This window comes from Saccopteryx bilineata, chromosome 11 (genome assembly GCF_036850765.1).
Source record: "Saccopteryx bilineata isolate mSacBil1 chromosome 11, mSacBil1_pri_phased_curated, whole genome shotgun sequence".
NCBI lineage: Eukaryota > Metazoa > Chordata > Mammalia > Chiroptera > Emballonuridae > Saccopteryx > Saccopteryx bilineata.
In genome coordinates this window covers 31,403,957-31,430,607 of record NC_089500.1, presented here as the reverse complement: position 1 = coordinate 31,430,607, position 26,651 = coordinate 31,403,957, and the positions used below count along the sequence as shown (strand labels likewise).

General features: G+C 38.6%; 1 protein-coding gene across 3 annotated transcripts in view; it reads left to right on the top strand.

Moving 5' to 3' along the window:
* The window catches only part of KIAA1328 (KIAA1328 ortholog), a 343,953-nt gene that overhangs the window by 264,071 nt on the left and 53,231 nt on the right, over nucleotides 1-26,651 (top strand). The window lies entirely within an intron of this gene.

Sequence of the window (26,651 nt, the reverse complement as noted above, 5' to 3'; positions counted from 1 at the left end):
TAGCCTGGGTTCTAAAATTTTGTTACCTGTATTATATTCACAGTTCATTTGCAAGATTTTTTTTTTTTGGTGTGTATAAACATGTCTTCATAATGTCTTTCCGTCTCATGCCAAATTTTTGAAGTTTCATACATGCATGTTTTCATGAAATTAAAATGTGGATTATAGATCTAGGAATAACTGTGAATAGTCCACAATGCAAAGAAGAGGTAATAGTTAACTAACTCAGAATTTTATTATGTCAATCCACAAACGCCTTCCAAATTATAATTGTTTCTTTAGCAGATGTACGTTGGGCCTCCTCTTGGTCTGAGTCTCCGTGGAAGGCACTACTGGGGACTCTGGGGTAGGGCATGGCATCTGCCCTCAGGAAATTGTGTAGCAGACAATATGCATACTTTTTTTTCTTGTGTTTCTTAGTTTATATTAAACTATCATTTTCATCATCACAGCTGTTAGCCTTCTCTTACATACTTTTAGAAAGTATTCATTCTACATTGAAATATACATTAGTTGACTTCAAAGAGCTCTTTATTGAAAGCCGTAGAGAAACCCTGAAGGTCTCTGCCTCAGTGGTTGGGGTCTACCCACAGCACTGCATTTTCTTCGTGCAGCTCTGGCACTGTTTTTATATTTTTAACTCTTCCTCAGTTGCTTCTTCTGGGAAGAATTAAAATAAAGATAATATAATTAATGAAATTCCAGCTACATTTCATTTGGTGAGGAAGCATTTTAAGATCTAGTGACATATTCAAGCAGAAGGTATACTTTCACTAAAAATGAGGTCTGCCCTAATGTTTAATTGTATGATGAGGGTCACATTTTTGTGTGAGGCACTGACCTCCCTCCGGAGTTCAATATTGGAAGGTGCCTAAGAGGCATTACTGCTCCGAGGTCTCGTGGAGATATCAACTCCAAAGGTGTCCTGCATCAGTGCCTCGTTCATATTTCTCTCCTTTTTTCTTAACAGTTTCACTGGGTCAGTACCTCTTTTCATACATCATCAGCTTCTTTTTCTATATGCTCACAGATTCTTTTCCTGAAACACACACACACACACACACACACACACACACACACACTTCATTCTGCCTTGCCATTGAACCATTGCCCTTTTTTGTCGAACTTCTGAGAGCATACCTAGTTGTCTCTGCTTTTACTTCCTCATCTTTTATTTACAGGGGGTCCTTGGGTTATGACAGTCTCAACATATGATGTTTCGAGTTTACAATGCTCACTCCCATAAAAACTTGAAAAAATATTGAGATGTGAACCTGACCAGGCAGTGGTGCAGCGTATAAAGCATCGACGTGGGATGGAGAGGGCCCAGGTTTGAAACCCCAAGGTCTCTGGCTTGAGTGCGGGCTCACCAGCTTGAGTGGGGGGTCACTGGCTTGAGCATGAGGTCATAGACATGACCCCATGTCACTGGCTTGAGTCCAAAGGTTGCTGGCTTGAAGCCCAAGGTCGCTGACTTGAGTCCAGGGTAACTGGCTTGAGCAAGGGCTCATCACTCTGCTGTAACCCCTGGTCAAGGAACATATGAGAAAGTAATCAATGACAACAAAGGTGCCAAAACAAAAAAACTGATGCTTCTCCTCTCTCTCACTTCCTGTCTGTCTGTCCCTCTCTCTGTCTCTCTGTTTTTGTCTCTCTCGCTTAAAAAAAAATTGAGATGTGTTTCAGCTATGCCATTAGTCATACTTATGGACTATATGTGCAAACTAGTTTGGTTGCACATGGCAAAAGAATACACAGTATTCTTTTTCTCTGGCTTAGTTGTGTTTTTATGTTCTAGATTATGATTTTACAACTGCGTTAGGATAGGTAAGTTACTTAAGTGTGTTTCGACTTATACCAAAATTCGGGTTATGTCACTGTCATAGGAATAGAAGTGTGTTGTAACCTGAGGATCCCCTGTATTCCTCTTCTACTATATCACTCAACTAAAACCATACTCTCCAGGGTGACAAGTATCCTTCTAATTCCCAAATCTTTTTACTGCTTTTCAGTCTTCATCTTACTTGACTTCTCAATAGCAAGTGATACAGCTAATCTTTCTGATATCTCTTTCATTGCCTTGCTTGGTTTTTGAAACTATTCCTTCTTCTTTCTCTACTTTTCTCCTGTTGGCTTTTGCTTCCCCTCCCCCACAAATATTTGACTGTTTCCTTTGCCTCTGCCTACTGTTAAAATTTTGGCAATTCTATTCTTTTTCCTCTTTTCAACAGACTTCTATCTGTGGGAAATTTAATTCATTCCCATGACTGAAGACCATATCTCAATGCTGATAATTCTAAAAATTTTATCTTAGGTCTCAGCTTTTTTCTCCCAAGGTCTAAACCTGTCCTTATAACTGCCAGATGATACTACCTAGCCCAAATGATTTACAGGTCCCTCAATTTCAGGGTCTTCAGATCCAATTTCATTATCTCTTCTTCACACCAGTGACCTACTCTGTCTCTATAATTCTCAACAAAAAAATTATACCATCTACCTATTCAGGTAGTCCAGGGGTCGGGAACCTATGGCTCGTGAGCCAGATGTGGCTCTTTTGATGGCTGCATCTGGCTCGCAGACAAATCTTTAATAAAAAAATAATAACATTAAAAATATAAAACATTTTCATGTATTACAATCCATTCATTTCCTACCGCTCATGTTCATGATTGCTGGTGCCTGGAGCCAATCACAGCTGTCCTCCGGGACAACACCAAATTTTTACTGGATAATGCCTAACATACACGGGTCATTCATTGTATGGCTCTCACGGAATTACATTTTAAAATATGTGCTGTTCATGGCTCTCTCAGCCAAAAAGGTTCCTGACCCCTGAGCTAGTCTATAATAACTTATTGAACACCTGTTGTGTACTAGATGTTGCTCTATGTCTTTTAGATGTTTACTCATTTAACAGTAATAGAAATAGTAATAAAAATAATGATAATAATAGAAACTAACACATTTAGGTAGTGTTTATGTGCTGGGAACTCTTTTGAGTATCTTAGATATGTTAATTCATTTAATGCTACCACAGCCTACAAGTTAATTATTAACCTCATAAATGAGGAAATGAGGCTCATAGATGTTAAGTAACTTGCTCACGAAATCACATCTATCAGAACTTAAAACTAGTTATACAGTCAGTAGTCATTTCTGTCTGACATCAAAGTTAATATTCTCCACTATTAGGTTGCCCAAATTTACCCCTCAGGGTCAGACTCCTCTTTTTCCTATGCCATGAATATCTAAATTACATCTTTTCTGCCTCTAGAGAAAGTACCAATTGTCTTCCAGAGATCATTATTTTACCCAGTGCTCCTAAGGGATTTGGCATGCTTCTGTAAGTAAATTCTTTACTGGGACAGCCACATCTTTCGGAGCCAGGAACCTTGCAAGTACTTCCTGTATAGCATATGCTAGTACGTTATCATTCCTTTTTGCTGGCTTTCCTTACTTCATTGCCTTTGTGACCCTTCATTCTCTTTTCACAAGCTTCCTATTACATGCATCACCTCCCTATAGCACTTTGCTTATACTGCCATCATAACTGTCTTGCCACATTATGTATTCATTGTTGTGCTATCTCTTTCTGTTTACCTGTACATATTCAAAGATAGTCACTTATTTCTTGGTGTACTCCCATGCCCAAACACAGAACTGACATATAGTAGGTTCTCGGATAATCTTTATTGGGTATATGGGAATAAATTTGTGCTGATGATTTCAGAGTGGGAAATAGGAAGGTAAAGAACAGTATATGGAATATTTCATTTCTGAAATTTTATTCTTTAAATTTCTTGGTCTTAAAGTATTTTGTTTTGATTGACAGGTCCAACTCTGGGGAATATGAAGATTTAGTTGGGACATTTAGGAAAATTATTTTTAAGAGTTCTAAGCACTGGGGTTATGTGCCATTTCACTTCACATTCATGAGTAGCCGAGTGTGCATAGATAGGAATGGTAACTAGATACTCTCCTAACACAACAAACCATGAATTCTTTCTTTCGTGGTACAGGTGGAATTTAAAAACTAGCTTATTGGACCTCCTTTTGCTACTTGAATCACTTAGCATATCAGTGGATCCATAATATTCCATTTACAGACCAAGCAGACCATTTTTGCTAGATTGATTCATTGAGATGAACAGCTAAAACAAGTTAATATCCATCACCACATCCCTGCATAATTTCAAAATGAATTTAGTTGGTGTTAAATGGACATTTGTTTTTATTGTCTCAAAGATTGAACTTTTCCTCCAATAAAGCAGAATAATATATATATATATGGTGTTCAAACTTGAACAGTACATGAAAATTAGTAAATAAGGCCCCATTAAAAATACTTATAATGTAAGTAACATGAGTCCCAATAGCATTTCTAATGTCCATTAATGCTTATTCTGAGGATCAGAGCTCATTTTACTGAGCCATTTAGTCAAATCGTGTGATTATTTAGAAAGTTAATTCATGCATACTAAAATCTAGCTTAAGTAATGCAGAGGGTAGGAGGTAAAACTCTATGGAAATGATAGTCCTTTTTGTTATTTAATGATCAGCCATAATTAACTTGCAAATTTGAAATAATTAGAACAAATTAAAGGTATTTAACTTTGCCTCCCTAAAGAAAAATTCAAATTGCACCAAATGCAGCTTTAAATTATTCAAATCTCAGAGGTCTAGGCTAGATTTTTTTTTTATAATGCCTTTTCTATGATGAGAATACCAATCTGCTTTTTGTCAGAAGGCATCCCTGTCAAGTAAGTGTTCTTTGTGTTTAATATATGACAGCTATTCTTTGTAAAAGTACTCCAGTCTCCCAAGACTACATCTGCATTTCCGTGGCATTTTAATTCAATAAAACAAAAGGTTAATGTTTTTCTAGTTTTTAAAGAATGCAAATACAAGTGATATTCAATTGGTACTGAATGATATTTAAATTTTGCCATTCAAGCTCAGACAGACTATCGCGATATGAGATTTGGGCAAAATAGGAAAAGTTTAAGAAGCCTTAGATTATTAGAATTTTATGGAACTTGAACTACTGAAAATGTTTTTCCTTTTCCCATCCTAAATCAAGGCTACTCTTAAGTTTTCCATTTACGATAGTATATATTTTATAATTTCTGTTGACTAAAATATAGAGATATTGTTCAGTAAAATCTTAATAACTTAGGAGTGCCTTATACAGTGTGGCAGTACTAAATTTGCTTTATTGATTGTGATCATTTTACCATTACTTTAACAGCTCCAACAGATGCTAAATAAGAATAACAGCTATTCCTAATAATTTCATCATATCAATGAATGATGTTCTTTTTAGTCATAGCTCTTTAGTGCATTTTTTACACATTTTCTTTGGACTATATGAAGTGATAAGAAACAGTGATCTGACAATTATGTTCTGATTTTATGGTGCTTCACAAAGTGAATATGAATGGTTACAGCGTGTGTGGTCAGTGAATGTCTCTTTTGTTTAGTATCTGGTTCTGTATAGTTTTGGAAATAACATATAGATTCTGATTTTCATACATCTCTGTATATCAAAAAAAATTTTGGTGAATTTTTTCTGTTCTATTCAACTTTATTTTTCAATCAACTTTGTTGAAATTTACATTTAATAAAATTCGTACATCAAGTTTGATTTGTTTTAACAAATGACTATACCTGTGTAACTAATACCCCAACTAAATAGAAAGTATCCATCACACCAGAACGTACTTTATGTCCCTTTGCAGGAAATCCACGGCAACCCAGCACCACCCCCTTCATTACCTCCCACCCTGCATCCCTCTGACCTAGGCAACCATTGATCTGATTCTCTCACATAAGATAGTTTTCATGTTCTAAATCTTCATGTAAATAGTGTATAAATGTATCTAGCATCTTTATTATATGTTTTAAAATTTACACATGCTGCTCCATGTTTCATCAGTCCATTATTTTTTTATTCTTGAGTAATACCTTATAGTTCATTGTATACCACAGCTTGTTTATCAGAGTTATTTGTTGATAGACATTTAGATTGTTTCCAGATTTGGACAGGAGTAAAACAGCTGCTATAAATACCAGAGGTCATGTTTTAGATACAAAACCTTCATCTGATATATGTATTATGAATATTTCCTTTTAGTGGATTACTTGCCTTTTTATTTCCTTAACAATATTTTTGAAGAACAGGATGTTTTGTTGATGAAGGTTAAAAAGATATACTCCTATGTTTTCTTATAGGAGCGTGGAGTTTTTAACTTTTACATTTAAGTCAGTGATTCATTTCAAATACATTTTTGTACTGTGAGGCAGGGCTCAAGCTTTATTCTTTTACTATCCTGATATACAGTTATTCTAGTACCAGTTGTTGAAAAAAAACTTTTTCTTCATTAAATTACCTGATGTTTTTTCAAAAGTCACATACACACATACATTTATGGATTTCTATTCTACTGATCTATATACCCTTTGTTATGTCAGTGTCACACAGACTTGATTACTTTAGCTTTGTAGTAAATACTGAAATCAGATTGTATAAGTCTTCCAACTTTGTTTTTCTTATTAAAAATTTTTCTCTATTCAAGGATTTTGCATTTTAGATTCAGCTTATCAATTTTTATTAAGGAAGTGGAATTATAATTAGATCATTTTGGAAGAATTATTCTAAAAACATTGTTTCCCAGTTCATGAACATGGTATATATCTATATTTATTTAGAGCTTTTTAAATTTTAACTCAGTAATACCATACTCTGATTTCAGATCTCATAAATCTTTCGCCTTTTAACTCAGTAATACCATGTAGTTATTCATCTAATGGTTTTGCACATTTTTTATTAAATTTTTTTGGCAGCATATAGAAAGATACATTTATTTTTAAATATTTAGTCATGTACTACAATCTTGCTAAATGCACATATTCTAGTAGGATTTGGGGGTTTTGTTTGTTTTTTCTGGTAGATACCTTAGGATTTTCAAGTTCATAGTTACATTGACTGAATATCAATAGCATTATTTATGCCTTTCTAGGTTTCTTGCCTTTTGTTTCTTATTCTTGACTTACTGCATTGGCTAGAATTTTCAAAACAGTATTGGATAGGAGTGGTTAAAGAAGACAACCTTGTTTTGTTCTCAATGAGAGGGCATTTAGTAATTCACCAATAAATATATTAAATGTAGCTGTTTGGTAGATACTGCTTATCAAAATGAAATAAGTTCTCTTTTCTTCTTGGTTTGCTGAGAGTTTTTGTTAGAATTTTGTCAAATGCTTTTCCTGCATTTATTGATATAATTATATGGTTTTATTCCTATATTCTTTTTAACATAATTGTTTACATGGATTTTTTTTTCTTAAATGAGAAGCAGGGAGGCAGAGAGACAGACTCCCGCATGCTCCCTGACCAGAATCCACCTAGCAAGCCCCCTATGGGGTGATGCCCTGCCCATCTGGGGCTGTTGCTTCATTGCTTGACAACCTAGCTACTTTAGCACCTGAGGTAAGGCCATGGAGCCATCCTCAGTGCCTGGGGCCAACTTGCTTTAACCAAGGCATGGCTGCAGGAGGGGAAGAGAGAGACAGACAGAGAGAAGGGAGAGGTGAGGGGTAGAGTAGCAGATGGTCACTTTTCCTTTGTGCCCTGACCAGGAATCAAACCCAAGACATCCAAATGCCAGGTCAATGCTCTTCTGCTGATCCAACCTGCTAGGGCCAGATTTTATTTTTAATGTTAAACCACCATTACATTTTGAAAAATATACGTTTGGCCATGAAATAGTATATTTTAAGTATTGCTGGATTTTGTTTGCTAATATGTATATTTTGTTGACAATTCATGTGTTCTATGTTCATAAGAGATACTAACTTGTAATATTCTATATTTAATAACTTATACAGGTTATAGTATCACATAGGATATAAAATGTGTTAAAATGTTTGTTCTCTCTTCTGTTTACTGAAAGCTTGTGTAAATTACTAATACTCTTCTTTAAATATGATAAAGATTACTAAAAGCCATCTGATGATGAATTTTCTTTATGGGACTATTTTTATAATGAATTTAATTTCTTTAGTAGATATGAGGGTATTTATATTTTCTGGTTCTTTTTTTTATATTGCTTTTACTGGGGGGGGAGAAAAAGACATTAATTAGTTCGATTTATTTATACGTCATTGGTTGATTCTTGTATGTGGCCTGACCGGGGATTGAACCTGCAACCTTGGTGTATCGGGATGATGCTCTAACCAACATAGCTACCCAGCCAGGGCTTTCTGGTTCTTCTTGAGCCAGTTTATGGAAAAATCATATTTTTTTTATAAATGTTTAAATTTATTTCCTTTTAGTTACTGAATATAGTGGCATAAAGTTGTTCATGAAATATTCTATTCTCTTACTATCTTTACAATCTATACGATTATCCCCTCTTTCATTCCTGATATTTGTAAATTGAGTTTTCTTTTCATCTTAGTTTGTCTTGGTAGAGGTTTATCAATTTTATTAATATTTTCAAAGAGATGACTTTTGAGTGTCTTTTGTATTTGTATTGTCTGTTTCATAATTTATACTCTTTGTTTCCTTCATTCTACTTACTTTATTTCTATTTTGCTCTCTTTCTTTGTAGCTTCATAAGTTGTAATATTATACCATTGGTTTTAAACTTTTCCTCTTTTTGTTATTTTCCCTCTAAGCACTGCTTCTGTATCCCTCAAATTATGTATTGTATTTTTATTATCATTCGTTTAAAAATATTTACTAATTTCTCTTTTGAGTATTTTTTTGATCTATGGGTTATTTAGAAGTATATTACATATCTTCTAAATACTTGAGATTGTTTTTAGGTATCTTGTTTTTTATTTTAAATTTGTGTATATGTGACAGAGACAGAGAGAGGGACAGATAGGGACAGACAGACAGGAGGGGAGAAAGATGAGAAGCATCAGTTCTTTGTTGTGGCTTCTTAGTTGTTGATTGATTACTTTCTCATATGTGCCTTGACCAGGGGGCTACAGCAGACTGAGTGACCCCTTGCTCAAGCCAATGACCTTTGGTTCAAGCTAGTGAGCCTTGCTCAAACCAGGTGAGCCCACGCTCAAGCTGGCAACCTCAGGGTTTTGAACCTGGGTCCTCCACATCCTAGTCTGATGCTCTATCCACTGTACCACCACCTGGTCAGGCTATTTTAAATTTAACTTCATCTTGGTCAGATAATATACTCTTAAAAAGTTTTCATTCTTTTTAAATGTGTTGAAATTTATTTTATGGTGCACGATATGATCTATCTTGATCTCTATTCCATGTATACTTTTAAAAATGTATAATATATTCTGCTCTTGAGTAAAGTTCTGTACATGTCAATTAAAGCTAATTGATTAATAGTGTTGGTCAGTTCTTCTGTAGCCTACTGAACTGTTATCCTTCCCCCCCCCCAATCAATTGGTAACAAGGGAATGTTAAAGTCTTTAAATGATTGTAAATGTCTCCACTTTTCCCCTTAGTCTTCTCAGTTTTGCTATGTGTATTCTGAAACTATTTTAAATGCAAATATATTTAGGATTGTTAAGTGTGTCTGATGATTTTCCTCTTTAGTCACAATGAAATATTTTAATCATGATGAAATATTTCTCTTTATGTCTGGTAATACTTTTTCTTAACATCTACTTTATTGATAGTATATAACCACTCCAGCCTTCCGTCTGTACTGCTTGCATGGCATGTCTCCTTCCATCAACCTATTTTATTCTTTCGTATTTAAAGTGTGACTTGTCAACAACATATGGTTTGGGTTATGCATTTTTCTTCAATATGACAATTTCATTTAATTCGAGTGTTTCATCATTTCAATTTAATTTAATTGTTGATACTGTTGGATTTAAGTTTGACATTTTTCTTTTCTTTTTTTCTTTCTACGTATCCCATCTATTCTCTATTCCTCTGTTTCCTCCCCTCTGACTTTTTCTGGGGCATAGGGGTGGGAGGGAAGATTATAAAAAAGTTTTTCAGTTTTCTGTTTGAATTCTTCTATTATTTTATTAGCTTTACAGCTTCACATTTTTAGTGACTTCTATAGGGATTACAGTATGCTTCCCTACCTTACTAAAGTCTATGTGGTACTAACTAGTTTGGCATTTTATTTAAAATGTAGGAACTTTTCTATTGTATGGGTATATTTACCTCCCCATTCTTTGTGACATTATTGTCATATAATTACAGCTCAGTGTATTATAAATCCCATAATAGTGTTATCAATTTTGCTTTAAATACTCATACATCTTTTTTTAATACAGTACTCATGTATCTTTTAATGACAGTAAGAAAGAATAGGAAAAACATACTTTTATATTTATTCATATATGTACTATTTCTGATGCTTTTCATATTTTTCTCTAGATTTAGGTTTCTATCTGATGTCATTCAACCTGAAAAAAAAAACATTATTTTTTTATATCCAGGTCTCCTCCCAACAAATTTTCCCTGTTTTGTTTATCTGAAAATGTTATTTCTTCATTTTTTAATATTTTTGTAGGATACAGAATTCTGGGTTAACAATTTTTTTATGTTCTTGTTTTTTCTTAAAGCACTTTAAAGGTATTGTTCCACTATTTCTGGCCTTCATTGTTCTGTTGATACATTAACGGTTAATATCAATATTCCTCTGTATATAATTAACATTTCTATCTGGATGTTTCAGAATTCTCTATCATTGGTTTTCAGTAGTTTGACTATGAACTGTAGGCCAAAGTTTGGTTTTTTTATCAAATTTGGGAAATAATCTGCAGTTATTTCTTTAAGGTAATATTTTTTTCCAATTTTTTTACCCCAGCCTCAGACTCATCTGCTTCTGAAACTTTGTTATATTTGTTAGACAGTGTAATATTGTCTCTGAAATACCTGAGATTCTGATCATTTTATGTTTTTCTCTGTGTTCTTCAAGTTGGCTCATTTCTATTGATTCTGTCAGAAAATTTACTAAACTCTTAGATATTTAATCTTTATTTTCTAATATTTCAATTACTGTAAGTTTTAGCTCTAGAATTATCCTCTGGTCTTTCCTTTTTTAAAAAAGATTTTATTTATTGATTTTTCACAGAGAGGAGAGGGCAGGGAATGAGAAGTAGTACCTTCACTCTAGCTGTTCGTTGGTTGCTTATCGTATGTGTCTTGACCAGGCAAACCCAGGGTTTCGAACCGGTGACCTCAGCATTCCAGATCTGCGCTCTATTCATTGCACCACCACAGGTCAGGTCCTCCTGTTCTTTCTTAAAGTTTCTCTTTCTCTGCTTACACTGCCTGTCTGTTCCTTATGTCCATCAACTCGTTAAGACCATTTTGTTCCTTATGTCCATCAACATATTTATAATAACTGATTTAAATAAAGTCTTTATCTTTTAAGGTCAACATCTGGGCTATTTTTTTATTTTAACTGACTATTTTTTTAATTATGGGTCACATTTTCTTTTTTCTTCTCTGTCTTACAATTTATATTATATCCTGCATATTATGATACATTTAGAGAAGTGAATTTTATTACCATTCTTTGAAAAGTATTGATTGTTTCACTTTCCAACAATTCAGTAACCTGCTAGTCACCTTGACCTTGGATAGTTTTGGTTTATATGCTTTGTGAGGGCATATCTCTGGAAAATGCAAGGTTTTTCCCAAGCCTCTCTACATTGGTGAGACACAATTTCTAACTTTTTACTCCCTGTGCATTTTGTCATAGCTTGAATTCAGCTTTGTTAGAGGTCTCTAGTAAGCCTTTGTCTAGGACCTGGACTTTCTGGTGTCTCCCCGAAGGTCTGGCCCATTAACAGTGTCTCTCCATTCTGTGCCAGTGCTTTAATTTCTCCCAGCATTGCTCAATTTATAGTATTTCTATATTTCTATTCTGCTTTTAACATTGTGGCAGCCACTTTTTCTTTTTTAGAGGGATAGATAGGGACAGACAGACAGGAACAGAGAGAGATAAGAAGCATCAATCATCAGTTTTTTGTTGCGACACCTTAGTTGTTCATTGATTGCTTTCTCATATGTGCCTTGACCATGGGCCTTCAGCAGACCAAGCAACCCTTGCTCAAGCCAGTGACCTTGGGTCCAAGCTGGTGAACCTTGCTCAAACCAGATGAGCCCGTACTCAAGCTGGCAACCTCGGGGTCGCGAACCTGGGTCCTCCGCATCCCAATCTGACACTCTATCTACTACACCACCACCTGGTCAGGCATGGCAGCCACATCTTAATAAATCTTGCAGTGAAAAAGAGAACAAGTAATAGAGAAAATTTACAAAGCTAAAAGTTGATTCTTTGAAAATGTAAGGAAAATTAATCAACTTTCTCAAGATGATTAACCTGCTATAGAGAGAAAAACAAATTCACTATCAGGAATGAGAAAGAAGATATCACCATGAATTCTAACAGTATTTTTTAAAGTTCTTATGAAAGAGTATGAATAATTTTTACAAGTACATTTAACAACTTAAATGATATAAATTTATTGAATTTGACAATATACTCAAATCCATGCCAAAAAAGTAGAGAATATGAATAACAAATATCTGTTAAAGATATTTAACTTTTTTAATTAAGAAATTTCCCAAGATCCAAACTACACATTAAAACTTTATGTGTGAACTTTACCCTAGCATCTAAAGAGGAAATAATTATCAATTTTACACAGATTTATTTCAGAGACTAGAGCAAGTTTTCTCAGCATTGGAATCATTGACATTTTGGTCCAGGTAATTGTTTGAGAGCGCTATCCAAAGCATTGTTGGATGTGCGTGATAAGAAGATATATATCCCTGTCTTCTACCCATAAAGGCTAATACAAGCACCCTCATTGTGACCATCAAAAACTCTTTAGACATTGCTAAATGTCCTTTTACCCCACTTGAACCATTGAACTAGAGGGAGAACTTTTCCCAGCTCCTTATGTGAGACCTACAAGGTAAAAGCTTTAGAAGAAAAGAGAAAAACCATTCAACCTTTCCCTTGAACATAAATGCAAAACGAAACATTTAACAAAATATTAGAGGCCCTGGCCAGTTGGCTCAGTGGTAGAGCGTTGGCCTGGTGTGCAGGAGTCCCGGGTTCGATTCCCGGCCAGGGCACATAGGAGAAGCGCCCATCTGCTTCTCCACCTTTCCCCCTCTCCTTCCTCTCTGTCTCTCTCTTCCCCTCCCGCAGCCAAGACTCCATTGGAGCAAGGATGGCCCGGGCGCTGGGGATGGCTCTGTGGCCTCTGCCTCAGGCACTAGAATGGCTCTGGTTGCAGCAGAGTGGTGCCCTAGATGGGCAGAGCACCGCCCCCTGGTGGGCATGCCAGGTGGATTCCAGTCGGGCGCATGTAGGAGTCTGTCTGACTGCCTCCCCATTTCCGGCTTCAGAAAAATACAAAAAAAAAAATTAGCAGATTGAGTACAGGTATAAAAAGGATGATCCAGCTTGACTAAATAGAGTTTATCCTAGGAATACAAAATTGGCTTAAGATTTGAAAGTCAATTTGCCATACTAACATAATAAAAAAGGAAAACATCCTCTCAAACAGATTCAGAAAGAGTATTTAACCTAACTTTTCCAATGCTCATTCATTTTCAGAAAAATAAGTGAACTCTCATTAACTGGAAATCTGATAGAGGATATGAACAAATATGCATCCCTCTCTCTCTCTCTCTCTCTCTTTTTTTTTTTTTTTTTTTGAGAGAGAGAAACAGAGAGAGAAAGAGGGACAGATAGGGACAGACAGGAGAGAGATGAGAAGCATCAATTCTTCATTGCAGCACCTTAGTTGTTCATTGATTCCTTTCTCATTTGTGCCTTAACTGAGGGGCTCCAGCAGAGAGAGTGACCCCTTGCTCAAGCCAGTGTCCCTGTGCTCAAGCCAGTGACCTCGGGCTTCAAGCCAGTGACCTTTGGGCTCAATCTAGTGACCATGCGGTCAAGTCTCTGATCTCACCTCAAGCCAGCAACCTTGGGGTTTTGAGCCTGTGTCCTCTGTGTCCCAGTCCAGTGCTCTATCCACTGTGCTACCACCTAGTCAGGCAAGATGCATCTTTTTAATGGCGAACACCTTTAGGAACAAGTAAGGATATCTACTAGTGCTATTTTTGTTCATCAGGATATTAGATCCTAGCTTGTATAATCAGCCATGAAAACTATTGGAAAGAAATAAGTAAAACTATCATTATTTTTAAATAACATGACTGGCTGCAGAAACAACTACTAAAATTATTAAATGAATTTAACATACAGAGTTCAAGTTCAAGTTTGACGTATAAAAATTTATTTTATTTCTATATACAGCAATTAACTATATCCTATAGCAAAAATATAAAACAGCAATTATTCTAAAAAGTATTTATAGTACCATTAACGACCATCAAATTCCTAGGAATAATTTAACCAAAAAAATTACAAAATCTCTCTATTAAGAATTTTAAAATACTGCTGAGATGCATTTAAGAAAGTTTAAATAAATGAGAGATATACCATGTTCTTGGACTAGAACAGTCAATAATAAGATACCATTTTTTAACCCAAATTAAAGCTTACAGTCAATATAGTTTCAGTTAAAATACCAGCATACTGCTATAGAAATTGGCAAACATTCTGAAATTTATATGGAAATGTGAAGGGCCTAGAATAGAAAGACAGTCTTTGCAATTTAGAAGAATAATTTGAAAGACTTCTGCCTAATTTTAAGTATGTAAATTAAACCTATGTAATCACTACAGGTTGGTATTCACCTTTAGACAGATAAATAGGTCAGTGAAACAGAATGAAGTCCAGAAATAGACCCACACACTCCTGTATTCAATTGCTTTTGACAAAGGTGCCAAGCAATTCTGTGGAAAAAGGAAAGTCTTTTTAACAAATAATGCTGTATATACTGGATATAGATCTGAAAAAAAAATGAACCTTGATCCCTGTCTCCCATCATACCCTGAAATCAATTTGATCTTGGTGTGTTAGTGCCTGATCCACAGAGGAGGGCAGCGTGGCACAGAATGTCAGACCTTGTGCTGGTAGGGCAGGCTTCCACCCTGGGGACTGGATTGATACATAGGGTACTGGTGTTTGAAACTTGCATTGACCTTCAGTCTACTGCCCTTCCAATACAGTCCTAACCCTGGAGCAAACTCTCAGACTGCTTCCTCTGCTTCCACATATGTGTGCCTAAACCCTGATACAAACTTATGATTTCTCATTGTTAGGCTTTCAGAATTGTAGGGCAGTGTGCTCTTTCTTCTTGACCATTTTTACCTTGAATTTCTTCAACACATATGACAAGCCTTTGCCTTTCTCAGTACCCATTTTTAACGTAGAGGAATGAGTTTATCTTGCCTTCACCAAGAAAATTGAGAGTGAAGCTTTCAATTATATTTCCTCAACTCTGCCTTTCTCAACCCCACCACTCTAAAGTAAATCAGCCAACGAACTAAAAGTTACAATTATTGATCCAACTGGTTTCCTGAAATATCTTTCCAAATGTTTCATAGACACCTCAAGCTACATTTAATTTCTCCCTCCATTCCCAAAAAGTCTCTGTATTGCTTATGTACCCAAAATTCTGCCAATCATCCTCAACTCCTTTTTCTCCCTCACTTATGACATTCAAACACTCATCATGTTCTGCCAATTCTAAATCCAAAATATGTTTTAAAAGTGATTTTTTCCATTCCTACCACTGCTTCTCTATTTAAGACCCACATCATCCCATCAGAGCTGTTACAACACCTTCTGACTCATGAGCTTCTTGCAGTCTGTTCTCAGAATGGTGCCAGAGTAATTTTTCATAAACTGGAGATGATCATGTCATTTATCCCCTACCAGCCCTTCAGTGACTCTGGCTGTAAGATAGAGTTCAAGCCCCTTGACATGGGAAACCAAACCTTTTATGAGCTAACCCTTCCTGTCTGTCCTGTTTCACCTTCCTCTTCTTCCCACCCCATGCCCCACATTTGATGCCCTAGCACAGGGGTCAGGAACCTGTGGCAAGCGAGCCAGATGTGGCTGCATCTGGCTCACAGACAAATCTTTAATATAAAAATAATGTTAAAAATATAAAATATTCTCACGTATTACAATCCATTCATTTCCTACCGCTCATGTTCATAGTTGCAGGTGTCAGGAGCCAATCACAGCTGTCCTCTGGGACAACACCAAATTTTTATTTGATAATGCATCATGTACACGGGTCATTGTGAGGTCAGGAAGTAAACTTCCCTCCTTTTAATCAAGTAGTCAACTAGCTAATTGCAGAAACTCTTTTGACGAAGAAGATGGCTAAAAGAAAAGAAGATGAGGAGTATCATACTTTTTAGCAGGAATGGACAGAGGAATTCGCCTTTGTGGAGCGAGCAGGTTCTGCAGTGTGTCTAATATGCAATAATAAAATTGCATCGATGAAATGGTTAAATATAAAGCGGCACTTCAACACACGCCATACTACATTTGCATTGAAATATCCAGCGGGGGACAGCAGGAAGAAAGCATGTCAAGAGCTACTGTGCAGAGTGCAAGCTAGTCAGCAGCAACTCCGTGTTTGGACCCAACAAGGTGACTGGAATTCGGCTAGCTTTGCTGGTGCTTTAGCAATTGTGAGAAATGGAAAGCCATTCACAGATGGGGAGTATGCCAACACATTCATGCTTGATGTTGCCAATAAACTTTTTGACGACTTTTTGGATAAAGACAAGATAATCAAACGAATAAAAGACATGCCTCTGTCAGCAAGAACTGTTCATGATCGAACCATCATGATGGCAAATCAAATTGAGGCAACACAAGTGAAGGACATAAATGCAGCACCATTCTTTTCTCTCACTTTGGATGAGTCAACAGACATAAGCCATTTATCCCAGTTCAGCGTGATTGCAAGGTATACTGTCGGTGACACACTACGTGAGGAAAGTCTTGCTGTTTTGCCTATGAAAGAGACAACAAGAGGGGAGGATTTCTTCAAGTCTTTCACTGAGTTCGCTAAAGAAAAAAATCTACCAATGGATAAACTTATTTCAGTGTGTACTGATGGTGCTCCGTGCATGGTGGGGAAAAACAGAGGATTCGTAGCGCTTCTTCGTAAACATGAAAAGAGACCCATCCTAATTTTTCACTGCATCCTACATCAGGAGGTGCTTTGTGCTCAGATGTGTGGCGAGCAGCTTGGTGAAGTGATGTCGCTGGTCATTCGGGTGGTCAACTTTATTGTTGCCTGAGCTTTAAATGATCGCCAGTTTAAAACACTGCTGGATGAAGTTGGGAATAATTATTCTGGTCTGCTTCTGCACAGCAATGTGCGTTGGTTGTCAAGAGGGAAGGTGCTCAGCCGTTTCGCGGTTGTCTGAGTGAAATCCGGACTTTTCTTGAAATGAAAAACGTCGAGCATCCTGAGTTAGCTAACACTGAGTGGCTCCTGACGTTCTACTATCTCGTGGACATGACTGAACATCTGAACCAGCTCAATGTGAAAATGCAAGGCGTTGGAAATACAGTCTTATCCCTTCAACAAGCAGTGTTTGCATTTGAAGACAAGCTGGAACTCTTCATCTCCGACATTAAAACAGGTCGTTTACTACACTTTGAAAAACTGGGAGAGTTTAAAGATGCATGCACAGCAAGTGACCCTGCTCAACATCTTGATCTCCAGCAGCTAGTGGGCTTTACATCTAATCTCCTGCAGTCATTCAAAGTGCGCTTTGGAGAATTTCGTGAGCGCACTTGTCTTTTTAAGTTCATCACCTATCCACACGAGTGTGCAGTGGACAGTGCCGACCTGAGTTACATCCCCAGTGTCTCTGTCAGAGATTTTAAGCTACAAGCTGCTGACCTGAAGGTGTCAGACATGTGAGTGAATAAGTTCAAGTCACTGAATGAAGATTTGGAAAGACTTGCATGGCAGCAAGCAGAGTTGGCGAGCAAACACAAGTGGGGAGAAATGAGAAACTTCAACCCGCGGACCAGCTGATTGTCAAAACTTGGAACACAGTTCTCATCACATATCACACACTGCAACGTGTGAGTATTGCTGTACTGACATTGTTTTGCTCTACGTATGCATGTGAGCAGTCTTTCTCACATCTAAAGAATGTTAAGACCAACCTACGATCACATTTAACGGATGGAAGTCTCAACGCCTGCATGAAGCTTAACCTCACCACATATCAACCAGACTACAAAGCCATCAACAAAACCATGCAGCACCAGAAGTCGCATTAATGGTAAGAAGTACTTTATTCATCATTGGTTAGCAACAGCATAACAACATTATTCAGAGACTTATTGTACTTTAAAAGTGTTGGTCTTACATAAAATGCACACATTTACTTGTATTTAGTGTTAAACATATTGTATGGCTCTCATGGAATTACATTTTAAAATATGTGGCGTTCATGGCTCTCTCAGCCAAAAAGGTTCCCGACTCCTGCTCTAGCAATACCAAACTATTTAACTTGTCCAAAATATATTATGAAGTTTTACCAGTTGGTATATATGCTAACACTGTTTTCTTTTGCCTTTCATCCTTCATCCTTATCTCCTGCTTGACTGTTAAGATTTAGTTTAACTGTTTGAGGAATTTTCTTTTGTTGTTGCAGGTAGAGTTCAGTGCCCTGCCTTTTTGTTCAACAGGTGGGGGAACTAGTTTCAAGATAAAGATTATGCATTGCATTAAAATGAGTCGGTTTGGAATATATGAAAAGACATCCCCTTGCAGCTTGTCAGCAGACACTTGATCAGGTCAGCAGCTGGAGAGAGCACTGTGGGCTGGATAAATCTGTGGAAGATACAGTGGGGTGGCAAGGACCACAGAGAAAGTGCTAAGGAAATAGAAGAGGACAAGCACAGAATCTTCAGGAATTTCTGCACTGAGGGGAGGAAGTAGAAGAGTTCCCAGGAAAACAATCTGAGTAGGAGCCTCTTAAAGCTATTGAAACAGTCAAGGTAATGTTTTATGAAAAAAGTTTTAAGAAACAAGTCAGTTGTTGAGAATTGGTTTAGTAACAAGCAAGACTGTTGAAAGAGAAAAGGCCACTAGATTTGTTCTTTTTTTTTTTTCTGTATTTTTATGAAGCTGGAAATGGGGAGAGACAGTCAGACAGACTCCCGCATGCGCCTGACCGGGATCCACCCGGCACGCCCACCAGGGGTGATGCTCTGCCCACCAGGGGGCGATGCTCTGCCCCTCCGGGGCGTCACTTTGTTGCGACCAGAGCCACTCCAGCGCCTGGGGCAGAGGCCAAGGAGCCATCCCCAGCGCCTGGGCCATCTTTGCTCCAATGGAGCCTCGCTGCAGGAGGGGAAGAGAGAGACAGAGAGGAAGGAGAGGGGGAGGGGTGGAGAAGCAGATGGGCGCTTCTCCTGTGTGCCCTGGCCAGGAATCAAACCCAGAACTTCTGCACGCCAGGCTGATGCTCTACCACTGAGCCAACTGGCCAGGGCTAGATTTGTTCTTTAAAAAATAGTTTTACTAGCCTGACCAGGTAGTGGCACAGTGGATAGAGCGTTGGACTGGGATGCAGAGGACCCAGGTTCGAGACCCCAAGCTCGCCAGCTTGAGCGCGGGCTCATCTGGTTTGAGCAAAAGCCCACCAGCTTAGACCCAAGGTTGCTGGCTCCAGCAAAGGGTTACTCGGTCTGCTGAAAGCCCACGGTCAAGGCACATATAAGAAAGCAATCAATGAACAACTAAGGTGTTGTAACGCGCAATGAAAAACTAATTATTGATGCTTCTTATCTCTCTCCGTTCCTGTCTGTCCCTGTCTATCCCTCTCTCTGACTCACTCTCTCTGTAAAATAAATAAATAAATAAAATTAAAAAAAATTAGTTTTACTAGATATGTCTGTTAAAGTTCATTACTCATTCTAGAAGTTTGGAAGAGAAGGGAAGGAAAGAGAAGATGGTAATACAGTATAAAGGAAATGGTGAAAGTTTCTGTTTTTTAATTACAAAAGTACATTCCCATTGGAAGAAATGAAAATATTCAGAAATATATAAATTAAATTATAAAAGTCTTTCTCTTAGCCATTCTATTTCTATTTCTCTGATCTGATTTAAGAATTTTTTGTATGTTTTTGTTTCTACAAAATGAGATCACAATATACATTCTTTTATTGCAAAATGCTTTTTATTTTTACTTAATAGTGTATCATGAATTTAATGATTGAATTTAACTTCATTTTTTAATGCCTGAATGATATTTCTTATGATGGCTGTATCGTAGTTTATTTTCTTATTCTTCTATTTTTTAGCATAAATGACAAGCCATTTTATTTTATTTTTTTACTAAATTTATTGGGGTGACATTGCTTAATAAGATTATCTTGGTTTCAAGTGTAGATTTCTGTGCTACATGATCTGTATATTTTGCATTTTGTGCCCACCACCCAAAGTCAGATCATCTGTCACCGTGTATTTGGCCCCCTTTACCACACCCACCACCTTCCCTCTGGTAGCCACCATACTGTTCTCTGTGTCTATGAGTTTCAGTTTTTTATCCCACATATTACTGAAATCATAAGGCTCTTAGCTTTTTCTGGCTGACTTTTTTCGCTTAGGATAATATTCTCAAGGTCCACCCATTGTCTCAAATAGCTGTATTTCTTCTTGTCTTATGGCTGAGCAGTATTCCACAGTATATATGTACCACATTTCTTTATCCAATCATCTAAGAACACTTGGGTTGTTTCCATGCCTTGGCCACCATGAATAATGCTGCAATGAGCATAGAGGTACATATTTCTTAGCAAATAAATGTTTTTAAGTTTTTGGGGTAGATACCCAGAAGAGGGAATCCTGGGCCAAATGATAGCTCTATTCTTAATTTTTGGAGAACCGTCATATTGCCTGATCAGGCAGCAGCACAGTGAATAGAGCATCGGACTGGGACATGGAGGACTAAGGTTTGAAACCCCGAGGTGGCTGGCTTGAGCATGGACTCTTCCAGCTTGAGCGCGGGCTCATCTGGCTTGGGCGCGGGATCGCTGGCTTGAGTGTGGGATCAGAGACATGATTCCATGGTCTCTGTCCTGTGATCACTGGCTTGAGCAAGGGGCCACTCGGTCTGCTGTAGCCCCCTAGTCAAGGCACATATAAGAAAGCAATCAATGAACAACTAAGGTGCCACAACCAAGAATTGATGCTTCTCATCTCTTTGCCTTCCTGTCTGTTTCTATCTGCCCCTCTGACTCTCTCTCTCTGACAAAAAAAAAACAACCCAAAACAGACCACCATACTGTTTTTTCATAGTGGCTGTACAAGTTTACATTCCCACCAGCAGTGAATGAGGATTCCTTTTCTCCACAACTTCTCCAACACTTATTATTAATTGTCTTGTTGATAATAGGCATTCTAACAGGTATGAGGTAGTATTTCATTGTAGTTTTTTTTTTATAAATAAATTTTTATTTTAATGGGGTGACATCAATAAATCAGGGTACATACATTCAAAGCAAACATTTCCAGGTTATCTTGTCATTTAGTTATGTTGCATACCCATCACCTGAAGAGAGATCGTCCTCCGCCACCCTCCATCCAGTTCTCTCTGTACCCCTCTCCCTCCCCCTCTCCTTCCTTCCCTCCCCCCACCCCCCATAGCCTCCACACTCCTGTTCATGCCTCTTAGTCTCGCTTTTATGTCCCACCAATGTATGGAATCCTGCAGCTCCTGTTTTTTTCTGATTCGCTTATTTCACCCCGCACAATGCTACCAAGACTCCACCATTCTGCTATAAGTGATCCGATGTCACCATTTCTCCTAGCTGAATAATATACCATGGTGTATATGTGCCCCATCTTCTTCATCCAGTCCTCTATTTTTTTTTTACAGTGATTAAAGCCTTTAAGCAAACTCTTGGCCAATACAGCAAGAATCCATAAATGAGTAGTGTCCTTAACATGTTCCCCAAGTCCAAGTTGGCCCCATCACCATGCCAAATCCCTGAAAAATGCAACCCAACCACAGTTCAGTCTGTTAGGAGCTGTCACAAGGAGCAGGAGTCCAGGAAAATTCCCCACAGGAAAAGTCCGCATGGCACTGGAATTGTTGTCACCATTCTATACTTTGCAGCTCATGTCCATGTCCCAATGACCGCTGCTTCTAGTTGGTAATGATTCAGGTAGACTGGAAAATACCATTTGCAGCTTGCATGGATATGGAGCTTCTGTTCTCCTCTGCCTGGAGAGTTGAGACCAGGTTGCTTTTCCCTGGAGCTCTGTGACTGTGACCTGGTAAAGAGAACCTTGGGATACACTAAGCTGGGTGGCAAAGGTAAATTCATAATACAAGTTGGCAAAAGGAGGAAAGAGAGCTCTAAATTAGGAGTAGGTCCCAGCCTGAAATATGAGTGGGGCATTGAGGTAGGAGGGATAAAGGAAACACTATATATTAAGCAAAGCAGCAGAAAATAGGACTATCAACACCCACAACAGAGATCTTTGAGGGAAGAATAAAAAACCTGACTATTCAGGCAAAACATAGTTAAGTGGCCCTTGTGCAAATGAGATCAGTTTACCTGCTTCTTGGAAGAAATACCCTAGGCTCGTCCACAGTGTCGTAGATGGGGCCGACGGCCCTGGGCACCTTCAGACTTCAGTGGCAAATTTGTCTCCACAGGCAAGTGAAATAAAAGACAGGATAAACAAATGGGACTTTATCAAACTAAAAAGCTTCTGCACAGCTAAAGACAATAAGAACAGAATAAAAAGTCGAACTACACAATGGGAGAATTTATTTGACATAGTATCCGATAAGGGGTTAATAACCAAAATTTATAAAGAACTTGTAAAACTTAATACCAGGAAGACAAACAATCCAATCCAAAAATGGGAAAAAGAAATGAATAGACACTTCTCCAAAGAGGACACACAGATGGCCAATAGGCATATGAAAAAATGTTCAACATCACTAATCATTAGAGAAATGCAAATTAAAACCACAATGAGATATCACCTCACACCAGTCAGAATGGTGCTCATCAATAAAACAACACAGAATAAGTGCTGGCGAGGATGTGGAGAAAAGGGAACCCTCCTGCACTGCTGGTGGGAATGCAGACTGGTGCAGTCCCTGTGGAAAACAGTATGGAGATTCCTCAAGAAATTAAAAATCGAACTGCCTTTTGACCCAGCTATATCATTGTAGTTTTGATTTGCATTTCCCTAGTAGCTAGGAAAGTTGAGCATCTTTGCCATTTGTATGCCTTCTTGAGAGAAATGTCTGTTCAGGTCTTCTGCCCACTATTTTTATTTATTTATTTAGTGAGAGGGACAGAGAGGACAGATAGGTACATACAAGTAGGAAGGAAGAAAGATGAGAATCATCAATTCTTCATTGTGGCATCTTAGTTATTCATTGATTGCTTTCTTATATATGCCTTGACCAGGGCGGGGGCTATAGCAGAGCAAGTGACCCCTTGCTCAAGCCAGTGACCTTGATCTTTAAGCCAGCAACCTTGGCCTCAAGCCAGCGACCTTGTGCTCAAGCCAGCAACCATGAGGTCATGTCTATGATTACACACTCAAGCCAGTGACCCCACGCTCAAGCTGGATGAGTTCATTCTCAAGCCAGCCACCTCAGAGCTTCGAACCTAGGTCCTATACATCCCAGTCCGATGCTCTATCCACTGTGCCACTGCCTGGTCAGGCCTGCCCATTTTTTAATTGGATTGTTTGTTTGGTGTTGAGTTATATGAGTTCTTTATATACTGCTCTCAAAAATTAGAGGATTAGGGAATGTGCAGATACTCTAGTAACTTTTTTTAATAAATACATTTTTATTAATTTTAATGGGGTGACATCAGTAAATCAGGGTACATATATTCAAAGAAAACATGTCCAGGTTATCTTTTTTTTTTTTTTTTTGTATTTTTCTGAAGCTGGAAACGGGGAGAGACAATCAGATACTCCCGCATGTGCCCGACCGGGATCCACCCGGCACGCCCACCAGGGGGCAACGCTCTGCCCACCAGGGTGCTGCCCACCAGTGGCTCTGTTGCAACCAGAGCCACTCTAGCGCGTGGGGCAGACGCCAAGGAGCCATCTCCAGCGCCCGGGCCATCTTTGCTCCAATGGAGCCTCGCTGCGGGCGGGGAAGAGAGAGACAGAGAGGAAGGAGAGGGGGAGGGGTGGAGAAGCAGATGGGCACCTCTCCTGTGTGCCCTGGTTGGGAATCGAACCCGGGACTTCCGCATGCCAGGCCGACACTCTACCACTGAGCCGACCGGCCAGGGCCGTGTCCAGGTTATCTGGTCATTAAATTATGTTGCATACCCATCACCCAAAGTCAGATTGTCCTCTGTCACCTTCTATCTAGTTTTCTTTGTGCCCCTGCCTCTCCCCCCCTCTCCCTCCTTTCCTCCCCCTGCCCCCCGTAACCACCACACTCTTGTCCATGTCTCTTAGTCTCATTTTTATGTCCTACCAATGTGTGGAATCCTGCAGTTCTTGTTTTTTTCTGATTTACTTATTTCACTCTGTATAATGCTATCAAGTCCCACCATTTTGTTGTAAGTGATCCAATGTCATCATTTCTTATGTCTGAATAGTATACCATGGTGTGGCATGTTATGGTGCCACATCTTCTTTATCCAGTCTTCTATTTTTTTTTTTTTTTACAGTGATTAAAGCCTTTAAGCAAACTCTTGGCCAATACAGCAAGAATCCATAAAAGAGTAGTGTCCTTAACAAGTTCACCAAGTCCAAGTTGGCCCCAACACCATACCAAGTCCCTTATAAATGCAACCCAACCCCAGTTCAGTCTGTTAGGAGCTGTCCCAAGGAGCAGGAGTCCAGGAAAAGTCCACATCCAGGAAAAGTCCGCATGGCACTGGAATTGTTGTCACAATTCTATACTTTGCAGCTCACGTCCAAGTCCCAGTGACTGCTGCTTCTAGCTGGTAATGATTCAGGTAGACTGGAAAAGCCATCTGCAGCATGTGTGGAGATGGAGATGTCCTGTTCTGCCTGGAGAGATGAGACCAGGTTGCTTTTCCCTGGAGCTCTGCGACTGTGGCATGGTAAAGAGAACCTTGGGATACACTAAGATGGGTGGCAAAGGTAGATTCATAATACAAGTTGGCAAAAGGGGGAAAGAGAGCTCTAAATTAGGAGTAGGTCCCAGCCTGAAATATGAGTGGGGCATTGAGGTAGGAGGGATAAAGGAAACACTATATATTAAGCAAAGCAGCAGAAAATAGGACTATCAACACCCACAACAGAGATCTTTGAGGGAAGAATAAAAAACCTGACTATTCACGCAAGACATAGTTAAGTGGCCCTTGTGCAAATGAGATCAGTTTACCTGCTTCTTGGAAGAAATACCCTAGGCTCATCCACAGTGTTGTAGATGGGGCCGACGGCCCTGGGCACCTTCAGCCTTCAGTGGCAAACCCCAGCATTCTGGGCAAGGTTAGGTACATAGGTGGCTGGAGCAGGGCTGGAAGAGACTGCACTCTCCCTTAGAGGAGCGAGGGGGGAGCCTACCTTCCAGTGTCCCTGTTTCCTCACAGCAGAGGCATGTAAGTCTGGCAGGCTTTAGCTCAATGACCTTCCTTTCCACTATTGAAGCAGGACCCAGATGGCATCCTATGAAACCCCTTTGGGGCATTGGAGCCTTTAAGGGTGTATCCTAAAAGCTGGTAGTTCCCCTGATCTCTATTGGGCTTTTTCTGCCTCTTGGTATCTTAAAGGCCATGCTCAGAAGATCTCGCTGAGGGGTTTGAGGATCCCCATCCGCCTATATAAATCTTTTCCATATATCTGGGGTTATTTGGAAAAAGACAAAACAATGTTATTAGCTGGATCAAATAAAGAAGGTAGTAGTTTGCAGGAGAAAAAGATTTGGCGTCTCCTGTTCATCAGCATTCAAAAGAAATTTAAAATTTTTTAAGTAAAGATCATGGTATGGTAGACCCAAAGGAGTTCCAGAATATGACTCCCCCCTTTTAAATTTTTTTAAATTGACCTTAAAATGTTTGCTGAGTACACTTTAATAATACCTTGACTTTAAAGATTATAAGAAATATACATAATTCGGAAGGTTTGACAAAATACAGTAAATGCTTTTGCTCCATATGCAGGAGCATTGTCAGTTTAACCAGTTTAGGAAATCCAATAATAGAACAATGAATACAGACAATGAGCTATAACATGCTTAGCAGCCTCTCCTGTTCTGACAGAGGTTACTATAAATCCAGAATAGGTATCCACTGTAACGTGGACATAGGACGTTAGGGTTAGGGTTAGGGTTAGGGTTACGGTTAGGGTTACGGTTAGGGTTAGGGTTAGGTATATGAGTAACATCCATTTGCCAAAGTTGTCCTGGTAGGGGTCCTTGAGGGTTAACTCCAAATGAAGGGACAAATTGTAGTATAGGACCCCTTGGACAGGATTTCTCAATCTGCCCTGCTGCTTCCCGAGAAAGTTGAAACTGTTTACACAAGGCTGCAGCGTTCTGGTGATGAATAGTATGAGACTGAATTGCTCAATCTGTCATGGTTGCTCCAAATAATTTTCTTTTGGATAGCTTGATCAACAAGGGCATTCCCTTGTGCTAAAGCTCCAGGGAGCATGGAGTGAGCTCGAGTATGTCCTATAAAACATGGAGCTCTATGTTGACATACAAGTCTTTGAAGAAGGAGAAAGTGCTGAAATAGTTCATCAGCATTTGTCCC